The sequence below is a fragment of the Rutidosis leptorrhynchoides genome, chromosome 8 (genome assembly GCF_046630445.1).
Source record: "Rutidosis leptorrhynchoides isolate AG116_Rl617_1_P2 chromosome 8, CSIRO_AGI_Rlap_v1, whole genome shotgun sequence".
NCBI lineage: Eukaryota > Viridiplantae > Streptophyta > Magnoliopsida > Asterales > Asteraceae > Rutidosis > Rutidosis leptorrhynchoides.
Genome location: NC_092340.1, coordinates 286154361 through 286169538, shown reverse-complemented (window position 1 = coordinate 286169538; position 15178 = coordinate 286154361).

The window sequence follows — 15178 nt, the reverse complement described above, 5'->3', positions numbered from 1 at the left end:
GATGGTACATTCAGGTTGTGTATCGACTACCGAGAGTTGAACAAACTTACCATCAAGAACCGCTACCCACTACCGAGAATCGACGACTTATTTGATCAACTTCAAGGCTCGTCTGTTTATTCAAAGATTGACTTACGTTCCGGGTATCATCAAATGCGGGTGAAAGAAGATGATATTCCAAAGACTGCTTTCAGAACACGTTACGGTCATTATGAGTTTATGGTCATGCCGTTTGGTTTAACTAATGCACCAGCTATGTTCATGGACCTTATGAACCGAGTGTGTGGACCATACCTTGACAAGTTTGTCATTGTTTTCATTGATGACATACTTATTTACTCAAAGAATGACCAAGAACACAGTGAACATTTGAGAAAGGTGTTAGAAGTATTGAGGAAGGAAGAATTGTACGCTAAATTTTCAAAGTGTGCATTTTGGTTGGAAGAAGTTCAATTCCTCGGTCACATAGTGAACAAAAAAGGTATTAAGGTGGATCCGGCAAAGATAGAAACTGTTGAAAAGTGGGAAACCCCGAAAACTCCGAAACACATACGCCAGTTTTTAGGACTAGCTGGTTACTACAGAAGGTTCATCCAAGACTTTTCCAGAATAGCAAAACCCTTGACTGCATTAACGCATAAAGGGAAGAAATTTGAATGGAAGGATGAACAAGAGAAAGCGTTTCAGTTATTGAAGAAAAAGCTAACTACGGCACCTATATTGTCATTGCCTGAAGGGAATGATGATTTTGAGATTTATTGTGACACATCAAAGCAAGGTCTCGGTTGTGTATTAATGCAACGAACGAAGGTGATTGCTTATGCGTCTAGATAATTGAAGATTCACGAGCAAAATTATACGACGCATGATTTGGAATTAGGCGCGGTTGTTTTTGCATTAAAGACTTGGAGGCACTACTTATATGGGGTCAAAAGTATTTTATATACCGACCACAAAAGTCTTCAACACATATTTAATCAGAAACAACTAAATATGAGGCAGCGTAGGTGGATTGAATTGTTGAATGATTACGACTTTGAGATTCGTTACCACCCGGGGAAGGCAAATGTGGTAGCCGATGCCTTGAGCAGGAAGGACAGAGAACCCATTCGAGTAAAATCTATGAATATAATGATTCATAATAACCTTACTACTCAAATAAAGGAGGCACAACAAGGAGTTTTAAAAGAGGGAAATTTAAAGGATGAAATACCCAAAGGATCGGAGAAGCATCTTAATATTTGGGAAGACGGAACCCGGTATAGGGCTGAAAGGATTTGGGTACCAAAATTTGGAGATATGAGAGAAATGGTACTTAGAGAAGCTCATAAAACTAGATACTCAATACATCCTGGAACGGGGAAGATGTACAAGGATCTCAAGAAACATTTTTGGTGGCCGGGTATGAAAGCCGATGTTGCTAAATACGTAGGAGAATGTTTGACGTGTTCTAAGGTCAAAGCTGAGCATCAAAAACCATCAGGTCTACTACAACAACCTGAAATCCCGGAATGGAAATGGGAAAACATTACCATGGATTTCATTACTAAATTGCCAAGGACTGCAAGTGGTTATGATACTATTTGGGTAATAGTTGATCGTCTCACCAAGTCAGCACACTTCCTGCCAATAAGAGAAGATGACAAGATGGAGAAGTTAGCACGACTGTATTTGAAGGAAGTCGTCTCCAGACATGGAATACCAATCTCTATTATCTCTGATAGGGATGGCAGATTTATTTCAAGATTCTGGCAGACATTACAGCAAGCATTGGGAACTCGTCTAGACATGAGTACTGCCTATCATCCACAAACTGATGGGCAGAGTGAAAGGACGATACAAATGCTTGAAGACATGCTACGAGCTTGTGTTATTGATTTCGGAAACAGTTGGGATCGACATCTACCGTTAGCAGAATTTTCCTACAACAACAGCTACCATTCAAGCATTGAGATGGCGCCGTTTGAAGCACTTTATGGTAGAAAGTGCAGGTCTCCGATTTGTTGGAGTGAAGTGGGGGATAGACAGATTACGGGTCCGGAGATTATACAAGAAACTACCGAGAAGATCATCCAAATTCAACAACGGTTGAAAACCGCCCAAAGTCGACAAAAGAGCTACGCTGACATTAAAAGAAAAGATATAGAATTTGAAATTAGAGAGATGGTCATGCTTAAAGTTGCACCTTGGAAAGGCGTTGTTCGATTTGGTAAACGAGGGAAATTAAATCCAAGGTATATTGGACCATTCAAGATTATTGATCGTGTCGGACCAGTAGCTTACCGACTTGAGTTACCTCAACAACTCGCGGTTGTACATAACACTTTCCACGTCTCGAATTTGAAGAAATGTTTTGCTAAAGAAGATCTCACTATTCCATTAGATGAAATCCAAATCAACGAAAAACTCCAATTCATCGAAGAACCCGTCGAAATAATGGATCGTGAGGTTAAAAGACTTAAGCAAAACAAGATACCAATTGTTAAGGTTTGATGGAATGCTCGTAGAGGACCCGAGTTCACCTGGGAGCGTGAAGATCAAATGAAGAAGAAATACCCGCATCTATTTCCAGAAGATTCGTCAACACCTTCAACAGCTTAAAATTTCGGGACGAAATTTATTTAACGGGTAGGTACTGTAGTGACCCGAACTTTTCCATGTTTATATATATTAATTGAGATTGATATTTACATGATTAAATGTTTCCAACATGTTAAGCAATCAAACTTGTTAAGACTTGATTAATTGAAATATGTTTCATATAGACAATTGACCACCCAAGTTGACCGGTGATTCACGAACGTTAAAACTTGTAAAAACTATATGATGACATATATATATATATATATATATATATATATATATATATATATATATATATATATATATATATATATATATATATATATATATATATATATATATATATATATATATATATATATATATATATATATATATATATATATAGTTAACATGATACTATGATAAGTAAACATATTATTAAGTATATTAACAATGAACTACATATGTAAAAACAAGACTACTAACTTAATGATTTTTAAACGAGACATATATGTAACGATTATCGTTGTAAAGACATTTAATGTATATATATCATATTAAGATATATTCATACATGATAATATCATGATAATATAATAATTTAAAATCTCATTTGATATTATAAACATTGGGTTAACAACATTTAACAAGATCGTTAACCTAAAGGTTTCAAAACAACACTTACATGTAACGACTAACGATGACTTAACGACTCAGTTAAAATGTATATACATGTAGTATTTTAATATGTATTTATACACTTTTTAAAGACTTCAATACACTTATCAAAATACTTCTACTTAACAAAAATGCTTACAATTACATCCTCGTTCAGTTTCATCAACAATTCTACTCGTATGCACCCGTATTCATACTCGTACATACACAGCTTTTAGATGTATGTACTATTGGTATATACACTCCAATGATCAGCTCTTAGCAGCCCATGTGAGTCACCTAACACATGTGGGAACCATCATTTGGCAACTAGCATGAAATATCTCATAAAATTACAAAAATATGAGTAATCATTCATGACTTATTTACATGAAAACAAAATTACATATCCTTTATATCTAATCCATACACCAACGACCAAAAACACCAACAAACACTTTAATTCTTCAATTTTCTTCATCTAATTGATCTCTCTCAAGTTCTATCTTCAAGTTCTAAGTGTTCTTCATAAATTCTACAAGTTCTAGTTACATAAAATCAAGAATACTTTCAAGTTTGCTAGCTCACTTCCAATCTTGTAAGGTGATCATCCAACCTCAAGAAATCTTTGTTTCTTACAGTAGGTTATCATTCTAATACAAGGTAATAATCATATTCAAACTTTGGTTCAATTTCTATAACTATAACAATCTTATTTCAAGTGATGATCTTACTTGAACTTGTTTTCGTGTCATGATTCTGCTTCAAGAACTTCGAGCCATCCAAGGATCCGTTGAAGCTAGATCCATTTTTCTCTTTTCCAGTAGGTTTATCCAAGTAACTTAAGGTAGTAATGATGTTGATAACATCATTCGATTCATACATATAAAGCTATCTTATTCGAAGGTTTAAACTTGTAATCACTAGAACATAGTTTAGTTAATTCTAAACTTGTTCGCAAATAAAAGTTAATCCTTCTAACTTGACTTTTAAAATCAACTAAAAACATGTTCTATATCTATATGATATACTAACTTAATGATTTAAAACCTGGAAACACGAAAAACACCGTAAAACCGGATTTACGCCGTCGTAGTAACACCGCGGGCTGTTTTGGGTTAGTTAATTAAAAACTATGATAAACTTTGATTTAAAAGTTGTTATTCTGAGAAAATTATTTCTATTATGAACATGAAACTATATCCAAAAATTATGGTTAAACTCAAAGTGGAAGTATGTTTTCTAAAATGGTCATCTAGACGTCGTTCTTTCGACTGAAATGACTACCTTTACAAAAATGACTTGTAACTTATTTTTCCGACTATAAACCTATACTTTTTCTGTTTAGATTCATAAAATAGAGTTCAATATGAAACCATAGCAATTTTATTCACTCAAAACGGATTTAAAATGAAGAAGTTATGGGTAAAACAAGATTGGATAATTTTTCTCATTTTATCTACGTGAAAATTGGTAACAAATCTATTCCAACCATAATTTAATCAACTTGTATTGTAAATTATGTAATCTTGAGATACCATAGACACGTATACAATGTTTCTACCTATCATGTCGACACATCTATATATATTTTGGAACAACCATAGACACTCTATATGTGAATGTTGGAGTTAGCTATACAGGGTTGAGGTTGATTCCAAAATATATATAGTTTGAGTTGTGATCAATACTGAGATACGTATACACTGGGTCGTGGATTGATTCAAGATAATATTTATCGATTTATTTCTGTACATCTAACTGTGGACAACTAGTTGTAGGTTACTAACGAGGACAGCTGACTTAATAAACTTAAAACATCAAAATATATTAAAAGTGTTGTAAATATATTTTGAACATACTTTGATATATATGTATATATTGTTATAGGTTCGTGAATCAACCAGTGGCCAAGTCTTACTTCCCAACGAAGTAAAAATCTGTGAAAGTGAGTTATAGTCCCACTTTTAAAATCTAATATTTTTGGGATGAGAATACATGCAGGTTTTATAAATGATTTACAAAATAGACACAAGTACGTGAAACTACATTCTATGGTTGAATTATCGAAATCGAATATGCCCCTTTTTATTAAGTCTGGTAATCTAAGAATTAGGGAACAGACACCCTAATTGACGCGAATCCTAAAGATAGATCTATTGGGCCCAACAAGCCCCATCCAAAGTACCGGATGCTTTAGTACTTCGAAATTTATATCATATCCGAAGGGTGTCCCGGAATGATGGGGATATTCTTATATATGCATCTTGTTAATTTCGGTTACCAGGTGTTCACCACATGAATGATTTTTATCTCTATGTATGGGATGTGTATTGAAATATGAAATCTTGTGGTCTATTGTTACGATTTGATATATATAGGTTAAACCTATAACTCACCAACATTTTTGTTGACGTTTAAAGCATGTTTATTCTCAGGTGAATACTAAGAGCTTCCGCTGTTGCATACTAAAATAAGGACAAGATTTGGAGTCCATGTTTGTATGATATTGTGTAAAAACTGCATTCAAGAAACTGATTTCGATGTAACATATTTGTATTGTAAACCATTATGTAATGGTCGTGTGTAAACAGGATATTTTAGATTATCATTATTTGATAATCTACGTAAAGCTTTTTAAACCTTTATTTATGAAATAAAGGTTATGGTTTGTTTTAAAAATGAATGCAGTCTTTGAAAAGCGTCTCATATAGAGGTCAAAACCTCGCAACGAAATCAATTAATATGGAACGTTTTTAATCAATAAGAACGGGACATTTCATCATCATCCGCCGATTCTTCATCAGATGATTCTTCATCAGACTCCAGTGACGACGAGGACCCTGCTGATATACCTATACAGGCACCCTCCACCCCGCCGAAGAAGCGGTACCGTCCTGATGGCACCGTCATTCCAGGGGTGAATGGAGGTCGTGCCTTCACTGACGCTTTTGGACGGCGTCGGAGGGTTACTGCCCGTAAGCGGTTTGTGCCGTACCCTGCCGACCCACTCATACGTAAAGCACCTCGTTACGTGCTGACTATTTCTGGAGCTGGGACATCTGCACCCCGCTTCGTGCGGTCTGCACCACCCGCTCCACCAGCACCACCCGCACCACCGGCCCCACCTGCACCACCAGCACCGCCCGCCCCACCAGCTCCCATTGTTGAGGAATTGATGAAAGGACCCGTCCTAATCCATCTGGACGAAGTCACCAACATCTGGTTCCATTGCGATGATCGACTCTAAATCATGTCTTTAAAATGAGCAAATGCACAGCGGAATGTTTCTTTCATACCTGAGAATAAACATGCTTTCAAGTGTCAACCAAAAGGTTGGTGAGTTCATTAGTTTAACCTAAATAATCATTTCATAATTCTAATAGACCACAAGATTTCATATTTCCATTTCTCATAAACATACGTCCCATGTATAGAGATAAAAATATCATTCATATGGATTGAACACCTGGTAACCGACATTAACAAGATGCATATAAGAATATCCCCATCATTCCGGGATCCTCCATCGGACATGATATAAATTTCGAAGTACTAAAGCATCCGGTACTTTGGATGGGGCTTGTTGGGCCCGATAGATCTATCTTTAGAGTTCGCGTCAATTAGGGTGTCTGTTCCCTAATTCTTAGATTACCAGACTTAATAAAAAGGGGCATATTCGACTTCGATAATTCAACCATAGAATGTAGTTTCGATTACTTGTGTCTATATCGTAAAACATTTATAAAAGTAGCGCATGTATTCTCAATCCTAAAATATATATAAAAAGGGAGTAATGAAAACTCACTCATATAATTATTGTAAAACAGTTAATAAAGTATTTGCATGTATTCTCAGCCCAAAAATGAAATAAGTAAAAAGGGATTAAATGAAACTCACCATACTGTATTTTGTAGTAAAAATACATATGACGACATTGAACAAGTGTAGGGTTGACCTCGGATTCACGAACCTATATCATGTATGTATGTATTAACACACATAATTATAATCGAACAAGTTTAGGTATTATTATTAATTGTTATTTTAATAACTTGTACGTTTCATTAATAACTAAATTAACTATATTTATTTTTATATACATTAATTAGATAATTAATATTTATTACAATCATATTAATATAGTTATGTTTTATGTAAATAATATATTTTTATATAGAAAATCTTTTTTTTAATATATTACTAATACTAATAATAATAATGATTAAAATAATAATATTGGTGTTAGAAATAATAAAAAAAAAGATAAATAAAGATAATAAGGATAAAATAATGATAATTCTAATAATAATAATAATGATAGTTCTAATAATAAATATGATAACTTTTATTAAAAAAAAATAGTTTCAATAATAATACTACTTACAAAAAAATTGATAATAATATTAATAATAATAAAAATAATAATAGGGATAAAATAATACCTTAAGGGTGTTTTAAATGGCTTTCAAAAACAAGATGCCCTCGTCCTGGCTCGAACCCAAGACTTGTCGATTAACACAAACACCACTATCCATTCACTGTCCATAGATTTCTGATTTAATTTACCACTTAATATATAAGCCGTTTTAGTCGGTTACCTTTTCTTCTTTTTTTTTTTTTTTTTATAACATCTTCATCTAATAACTCTCATCATCGTATTCTATTATCATCGATCATCATCTATATCTTATCATTATCATAACTTCGTACCATCACTATATTTATTTAGATCATCAATTTACGTTGCCACTTGAAGAATTGGGGTCCCAAGATTGAAAGCTTTTAACGAGTTAAAATGGTAAATAAGTCTGACAATAATATTACACTCATATAGTATTTGGATCGTGACCCAAGCAAGCTCCCAAGGTCCCCACTTCTTTTTCTTTTTCACTCGACAGCAACTCCCACTAGGTGGATGTTTCTCTTTTATCTCTTTTTTTTTTATATATACCCGTAATATATATATATATATATATATATATATATATATATATATATATATATATATATATATATATATATATATATATATATATATATATATATATATATGACCATATACATGATGACCATAGTTTTAACGAGTAACATGTGAGTCATCAAAATGGACCGATGGATGAAGCTGGTTTGTATATCATTTGTTTGCCTTTTTCAAACAGAAAAAAAATTTACGGCAGGAGCATGTAAGTATCGAGCAGTTTGCAAATGGGTTTGGTTACAACTTTGGTCTGACCGAAAGAAATAGAAACAGAAAAATAATAGTTGCAGTCCTCGAAGGTGTTCGGTCGTAAACAGATCGAATAGCAGTTCAATATTTAGAAAGTAAATCTGAGGTCCAAATTAATTAATTCCTCCGATTTCTTTTAAAGCAAGTGGGTTTATTCCCTTGAAATTGTCGGCCAATGCTTTTTCCACCTTGCCCCACATGCATTTTTTTTTTTTTTAAATCCTTAGCATGCTATCGACGTGTATCCATGTTTGACAGAGAAATTGATAAACATAATCAATTAACATATTCTCCACTAATTAGTAAATTGACAAGTGGGGTATTGTTTAGATAGTGTTGGTGTATAAAAGGGATAAATAATGAAGTTATAACTTGCAAGTGGAAAACAAGAAAATACCGCAGCAGAAACAAATCGGAATATCTAGCATGTGGTTGGCGGTTGTAGAGGGTGTTCTTTTCAGAAACAGCGGCAACAACAGCTGCAAGTTAGATAGCTGTTTGGTTTGGTTATAATTCGAAGTAGAAGTCAGAAGTAGAAATCATAATAGAAAGTTATGTTTAGGAAAGGAAAGAAAAATACAGCCGTAGCAGAAAGAGTTGATAGAGAGCTGTCTGGCTTTGGTTTCAAAACAGAATAAAAATACAGTGAGAGAGAGATAGAGAGAATGGTGGGTTTGGGTGTTCTTCAATATGTTGGTTTAATTTAATCACTATGAAGCAGATAAATGAATTGTATAAGTTGTAGTTGGTGGTAAAAAGGTTATATGCATTAGTTAACACTGAAAGCAATCAATTATATAAAGTATATGCGTATCAATTTTCCTAATCAAACAAAAGAGGACAGAAAAATTCAACTACATAAAATAAATATTGAATCAAATGATTATCTGATTTGTACGAAGGATAGGGATGTGAAACGATTTAGAGACAAAGGTATCAATCTACTACAGTCGAGCTAGATGTATAACAGGATCCAGATTATAATTTTCTGATTTTATATATAATTTATATTACTATAAATAAGTAGATATATTAATAACAATATATGAATACTAATAATAATAATTATTATATAAACAGTAATGATAATAATTAATAATAGTCTTAACTATATATATTGTTAAAACTAATATTATTAACAACAATGTAACAAATCAAATGTATCGATTTTTACATCTATAAATTATATGATAATATTAATAATACTGTTACTGATATTAATATTATTATTTATGAAAATGTTAATAAGAACAGTAATAATAAGAATTTTAATACATTAATTATATTTTAACTTGTATGTAAGTTTGATATGTAGAACTTATATCTTATTAACTATATAACATTTAGTAATTATATTATATATCTTATAACAACATTTATTAACTATTTATATACAATATAATAATGATTATTAATAGAAATCATATATATACATATATATTCATAATATATCATATACATGTTTATATTTATTCATTTTAATTGTACTTAATTATTCTGTTTTACATTTTTAATTCTAATTAATTAAAGTGAATTTTATCTATGTAAAGTATTATATCTATTCTTATATTTATTTTTATATATACATATTTATTTACAAACAATTGTTCGTGAATCGTCGGGAATGGTCAAAGGTCAAATGTATATATATATATATATATATATATATATATATATAAACATAGTTCAAAGTTTTAGGTTTTTTTTTTTCGATATTACAGACTTTGCTTATCGTGTGGGAAACTTATAAAGATTAAGTTTGAATTTGGTCGAAAATTCCCGGGTCGTCACAATTGACAAGGGAGGTGGGAATCCTCCGAGCTCGGGTTACTGAGCTCGAGGAGCAGTTGGCTCAGGTTTTAGACATCCTACACCCACCCTCACCGTAGGACCTTTTGTATTAGATTTCATGATGTAATCTAGTTGTAGTTTCTTATTTCACTTATGTATTGTTCGAACTTATTCAGATGTATGAAACTTGTTATTATTAATGAATGGAAACTTTGTGATGTTACTTTTTGCACAAGTGTTCTACTTACGTTACTGTATGGTGTTTTGCGGTACTTTATCAACTTGGGTTACTTAATTAACTGTTGGTTTTTATATACTATATTATTATATATTGAATGCTGGATTTTGACTTGAGTCAAAATGTTTGTATAGAACACCATGGCTAACGGTCGATCCACACCTACTGCTGCTCAAATTGAAGAGATGATCCAAGAACGTGTAGCCGCAGCCCTAGCAGAAAGAAACCTCCAAGCTCTACCGCCACCACCACCGGTTATCCCACCCGTTCGAAATGGGTGTACTTACAAGGAATTCCAGAGCTGCAAACCACATAACTTCAGTGGAACAGAGGGACCGGTTGATCTCACCAGATGGTTCGAGAAACTTGAATCAGTATTCTGAGTTAGCAACTGTTCGGAGGACAGCAAAACTAAATTTGCTTCTTGCACGCTATCTGACGGCGCGCTCACGTGGTGGAACACAATGGCACATGCACAAGGCATTGATGCGGCGTATGCTACGCCATGGGAAGAATTTAAATGTGCTATGATTAAGGAGTATTGTCCGAGAACCAAAATCCAAAAGATGGAAATGGAATTCATGTAGTTAAAGGCCGTTGGGAACGACCTTGATGGTTACAACAGGAGATTTTTGGAACTAGCCCTGATGTGTCCGACAATGGTCACCCCAGAATTCAAGCGAATGGAGAGATACTTCTGGGGACTCCCTAAGAGCATTAAGGGAAACGTCACCTCATCCAAACCACCAAATGTTCCCGAAGCGATGCGCATGGTGCATACTTTGATGAATCAAATAACCATTGATGAACCGGAGAAAACTAAGTCTGAAGCGGGTACTAGTGAGAAGCGCAAATGGGATAACCACAACAACAACAACAACAACAACAACAACAACAACAGGGGAAGGAACTATGAACAGAACCCGGCGAAACGACATGAGGGTTTCAGAGGAAACAACAACGGTGGAAACCCCAACCCCAACAACAACATCACCAACTCCAACCCTAACTACAAAGGAACCTTACCACAATGCAAGAGGTGTTACAAACACCACACTGGGTATTGCAATGTTGTCTGCGAGAAGTGCCAACGGGCTGGGCATATCGGGAAAGACTTTAAGGTCACCACTTTGAATGAGAAGCCGAACACCAACGGGCCGAAGAAGTGTTACGAATGCGGGCAAACGGGCCATTTCAAAAATGCGTGCCCAAACAAGCGAAAAGATGGCGGACCACCCCGTGGTAGAGCTTTTAATGTTAATGCAAGGGATGCACGCGATAACCCCGACTTGGTGACAGGTATATTCAAAATCAACAATCTTTTAGCTTCTGTCTTGTTTGATACTGGTGCGGATAGAAGTTATGTATGTAGACATTTTTGCGATAAGATTAATTGGTCATTAGTCCCGTTAAAAGAAAGTATGCTTGTCGAGGTCGCCAACGGTAAACTTGAGAAAGTTGACCATATTAGTCGTGGAGCTATTATCAACATAGCTGGTGCAGATTTCGAAATTGATTTGATACCTATCAAACTGGGAAGCTTTGACGTGATCGTTGGTATGGATTGGTTGAGCAAGATAAAGGCCGTTATTATCTGTGGAGATAAAGACTTCGCATACCACAAGGAGATGGCGAACCACTGGTGATCTATGGAGAGAGATGTACCTCGAAGTTGAACCTCATTAGTTGCGTGAAAGCGCAAAAGATTATGAAGAAGGGACGTTTTGCTATCCTAGCACATGTACTGAGGTGAAGAGCGTGAACGACGTTCGAATTGTGAACGAATTTTCCGATGTCTTTCCAGAGGAATTGCCTGGATTGCCGCTGCAGAGAGCAGTAGAGTTTCAGATTGACTTAGTGCCAGGAGCTGCACCTGTAGCTCGCGCACCTTATATACTCGCACCATCCGAGATGCAAGAATTACAGAGTCAACTACAAGAACTACTTGACCGTGGATTTATTCAACCAAGTTTCTCGCCTTGGGGCGCACCTGTGTTATTTGTGAAGAAGAAGGATGGATCCTTCCGTATGTGTATCGACAACCGTGAACTCAACAAATTTACAATCAAGAATCGGTATCCTCTTCCACGAATTGACGATCTCTTTGACCAACTACAAGGATCGAGCGTTTACTCAAAGATCGATTTGCGATCCGGATATCACCAGCTGAGGGTGAAGGAAAGTGACGTGATGAAAACTGCATTTAGAACTCGTTATGGTCATTATGAGTTTCTCGTGATGCCATTCGGTTTGACAAATGCACCTGCCGTGTTCATGGACCTCATGAATCGTGTCTGCAAGCCGTACTTGGACAAGTTTGTTATTGTCTTCATAGATGATATCCTTATCTACTCTAAAAGCGAAGAAGAACATGAGCAACACCTCCGGCTAGTACTTGAACTCTTGAGACAAGAGCAACTTTACGCCAAATTCTCCAAGTGTGAATTTTGGTTGAAGGAAGTTCAATTTCTGGGTCATGTTGTGAGCGATCAGGGTATCAAAGTTGATCCCGCCAAGATTGAAGCCATCAGCAAGTGGGAGACCCCCACTACTCCAACTCATATTCGCCAATTCCTAGGTCTCGCCGGTTACTACCGAAGGTTCATTGAAGGATTTTCCCTGATTGCGCATCCTTTGACCGCGCTGACTCACAAGGGAAATGTAAGACACAAATATTTATTGTACATAATGTATTTATGGTGTACGATGCGTGTATGAAGTGTACGTGTTGCTTGCTCGAACGTCGAAGGAAACTGGACGATGTCCGAAGTGACAAGGTGTGTACGTATCTTTTCAACCCCAAATAAATTTGAGTTGATGTTTTAAAGCCTTACCATTGGATAGAATATCTTATTACGTTTCCAACGATATTTGATTCATCGAAAATGGAGCTACGGTCAAAAAGTTATGGTAAAAACAAGTTTCTGAAATCTGACCTGCATGTTGGAGCGGCGCCCCACCATTTGGCGCGGCGCGCCGAAAGTGTCTGATGCGTTTTTGTAGCATTTTTAAGTGCTTAAATGAGGGGTACTTTGGTCTTTTCACTTGGGATCGGTTTGGGGTCATCAAAACTGATCCAAAACCTTATCCTAACTCATTTCTCCTTCACCCACACACTTCAAACCCTTGAGAGAGAAAAAGTTCTAGTGGGATAAAGCTCCAATTGAAGAGGAAGAAGAAGAATTCGGGTCAAGGCATAGGAAGCAAAGTTGTTCACCTCGTTCACGGCTACGAGTAGATAGTAGTGGTAAGTCTTAACTCCGAAATTCGTTTTCAAGTTTATGTTCATAATTAGGGCTTTTGATTGTATGTTCTTGAACAAAACCCACTAGTTGTTAAATGGAAGATTTAAACTAGTAATTGATAAGGAAGACCATTTTGGTGGGTTTAGGTTTGGATGATGAAATTGGTTAGTTCATGAGCATGTTCAAGTGTTTAAATCACTAGCTAACTTAGGTTATAAGTGATTAGAAGTGTAAGTTCACAAATTTGGTGTTTTGACTAGTTTTTAGGTCAAAATGGGTTTTGTGTAAATGTTAATCTAAAATGCGTTTAAAGCCTAAAAGAGGTGTATTTAGGTATTTCGGGAACGTGGGAAGTGGTCTCGTTAGTTTTGGATTTTCGAGTATCGTTTTATGCATAAAATGGTGTAAAACACACTTAGGGACCAAATGGGCGGGTCGTGTGTTTAAACGAGTAATCGATTGACCAAGCCATGTTTAAATGATGTTGTTGAGGCATAATCACAAGTCATTTGTGATTATGAAGATTTTTAAGCGAAAAATGGTCATTGGTCAAAGTTGGTCAAAGTTGGTCAAGTAGGATGTTCTTGAAGAACATAAGTGTTGTTTAGGTCAAATAAGCATAGTGAGTAGCTTATTTGCATTTATACTTTGCGTAGGTGATTTGCGTGAAGTAGGCGGGGGAAGTTAAGATCGCGGAATACGTTCTTCAAGTATTCGAGGTGAGTGGAATAATTATATGCATATGTATTTAATGTATCTATTTGTTGTAGCGTGAAACGGGTAGTGTCGAGGTGCTAAGAATGTTTCACGTGAAGAGTGTAGCATCGAGGTGTTAAGATGCCACTCGGGTGTAGCATCGAGGTGTTAAGATGCCACCTAAGATTGTAGTGTCGAGGTGTTAAGACACCACTCCGTAAAATAATAAGTGATGCATCGAGGTGTTAAGATGCCACTCGGGGTGATGTGCCGAGGTGTTAAGGTGCCACCCTAGGGGTTAGTGGTGCGAGGTGTTAAGTGCCCTAACGGATGTTACGAACACCGATGGCGTTTTCGCGAGCGCCATTCCCTTGTACTATTGGTTAACCATGGTTATTTGTGTTGTAAGCGTATTATATTATTCGAGTTATATTCATATGCGGTTGTTATGCTAGCTTGTGGTATTGGAGATTTATAGCTTGTTATTGTGACGATAAGCTAAATGTGTATGCTAGCGTGTTTGCGGTTTGGTGTGTAAGTGTATGTAAGTAGGTATAATTATATATGTATTCGTATAATTATTGCATTCACTAAGCTTTGCTTACCCTCTCGTTGTTTACTATTTTTGTAGGTTCGGTTTTGGACAAGGGTAAGGGCATCGTTTTGGACTAGAGATCCCGCTTGATGCTAGGGGACGCTTTTGGCTTTAGTAGCTCTTGGAGTTTGATCGATAGTTGGGTAGTTTAATCCCAAACG